At 36.4% G+C, this 2,384-nt stretch overlaps 1 protein-coding gene across 1 annotated transcript in view; it reads left to right on the top strand.

Annotated features, from left to right (window-relative positions):
- The window catches only part of LOC105288587 (fibrocystin-like), a 301,050-nt gene that overhangs the window by 258,486 nt on the left and 40,180 nt on the right, over positions 1–2,384 (top strand). The window lies entirely within an intron of this gene.

The raw sequence follows: 2,384 nt of genomic DNA, 5'->3' as shown, positions 1-2,384 counted from the left end.
ATAAATGTTAAATGAGGTTACAGAAGATGATGGAAGTGATGGATTGCAAATGATCTTTGAGAGATCATGGTTCATGTCACTTGTTTATTTTCATTTACTTTATAGGTACATTTAGAGAAGAGCAGAAATGCACATACCGATCCCTGATACAAGGCTACATCTGCAAACAGACAGACCACGTGATCTTAATTCTTGACAGTGATGATGCCACGTGGGCAATGAGGAAGATATATCCTGTTGTATCTGTGACTGGTGGTTTTGTTGACACCTTTAGTAGTGTAAATGCCAATATTCCCTGCTTTACTTCAGGATCTGTATCTATTTTCTATTCTGTTTTACCCACCAGAGAAATCACCAAGGTCTGCTTTGTAAATCAGACTCCTCAAGTTCTGCGTTTTTTTCTACTGGGGAATAAAAGTACCTCCAAGCTTCTCTTGGCTGTATTCTACCATGAACTCCAGAGCCCCCATGTTTTTTTAGGGGAAAGTTTTATTCCACCAACTCCGGTTCAATCAATTTCCTCATTGCTGAATGAGTCTATTGGTTCCAACTATTTCAGCATCATGGATAATATCTTGTATGTTGTTCTACAAGGAGAGAAGCCCATTGAAATACGCTCAGGTGCTTCTATTCATTTGGCCTTCACTGTGATGTTTCCAGTCCTAGAAAAGGGTTGGGAAATCATGACCCTTGAAAGACTAACTGACTTCTTGCAGGTTAGCCAAGACAAAATCAAATTTATTCATGACATGCCTGGCAACGAAGCCACCTTAAAGGCTATTGCTGACTATAGAGCAAAGAGAAAGCGCAATTGCCCAACTGTGCCTTGTGCCAGTCATTATAGAGTTGGTCAACGAAGACCTCTTATGATGGAAATGAGCTCATGTAGAGTTCCAGCACCAACCAGCATGGAAACTGTGTCAAAAGTACTGGTCCTTGAAATTGGTGATCTGCCAACAGTAAGGAGCACTGGCCTGATTCCATCTTTATCAAGTAACAAATTACAAAATTTGGCTCACCAGATTATCACTGCTCAACAGACTGGAGTACTAGAGAATGTTCTGAATATGACTATTGGGGCTTTACTGGTGACTCAGTCAAAGGGAGTCATTGGCTATAGGTAAGTACTAATTATAATAATATCCAAATTAGGACTGATTTCTTAGGCATGTATTGCAAATGTCAGTCTACTCACACTGAATCACATGACCTTTTTACTGTTTTTTTTTCTTTAATTATTTATTTATTTTTTATGGTGACATTGGTTAACAAAATCCAATGTTTCACCTGTACACTTTAACAATAAGGCATATATATATTTACACTGTATATTCACCTACCTTTCTACTTTTTAATATAAGAATAAAAACTTAAAGAATTATTTATAGACTTAAATTCTCAATTTTAAAATTCTTTATGAAATCTATATTTTTTATGGTTATTCTATTTTCTAGGTTGTAAAAAACATTATATTTTGGTGCCTTAATGTGAAAAGCATGTAGGAAGAGATTATTCTAAAGCAACTTATTTTCAGTTCATTTGTTCATTCATTTATTTATGTAATGAATTTAAGCAGTGGGTTAGAGTCTAAAGTTACTGAGGCGAAATCAATATGAATGTAACATCACCTATTACAATTCCATAGAGCTATAAGCTAAAACTTGAGTACCGAGGGGATGATAATTACTCTGCTTATACCAATGGACTTATAGTTAGGAACATTTTGGAGGGATGACCAGGAGTTTACTAGGCTAAAACAGTGACTCTGGTTGGGTTTTATTTAACCCAGTATCGTAAAGCTCTGAAAGGATACCTTTGTCAAATTGTGTAAGACAGGAGCATCACTGTTGTGTTTATAGCACAGATCTGTGTAGGATCTGTAATATCCTTTGTGCTATGTTATTCTGACTCTACAAACTTGTGTTTTGAAGTTCTCCACTAGACTTCTGTTCTGTACACATTTCAGAAGTAAATTCACTTGAATATTTCCCTGAGCTTAGGGAAACGAAGTATGTGCAGAATACAGTAAGGAAAGGCAAGTATAAATTACTTTTGATTTTATAGACTATGTTAGCCAAAGGATGAATTGACCAGCCCAAGTTCATCTAAGGCATCTGCCATGAAGTCAAGATCATTAGCGTCCCAAGGTCCAATTTTTAGCAGGTACAAAAGAACCAAAAATGATACCACAGACTGAGAGACAATATGAACTTGTCATAATGCTTAGAAAACATCTATAAAACTAACCACCTCACAGATACATGCTGCTGGGTTGCAGAGGGCTCAAGATGGGCAACCATGGATATTTCTTATAAACTTGTCACCACCACATGCACATTTTGAGATGATATTGGGTTCCTGAAATAGGTAAAATATTTAGATTC

This window comes from Pteropus vampyrus, unplaced genomic scaffold, assembly GCF_000151845.1.
Source record: "Pteropus vampyrus isolate Shadow unplaced genomic scaffold, Pvam_2.0 Scaffold18, whole genome shotgun sequence".
In the NCBI taxonomy this organism is placed as follows: domain Eukaryota; kingdom Metazoa; phylum Chordata; class Mammalia; order Chiroptera; family Pteropodidae; genus Pteropus; species Pteropus vampyrus.
The sequence above is the reverse complement of the archived record's forward strand: the minus strand, read 5'-3'. Positions and strand labels throughout refer to the sequence as shown.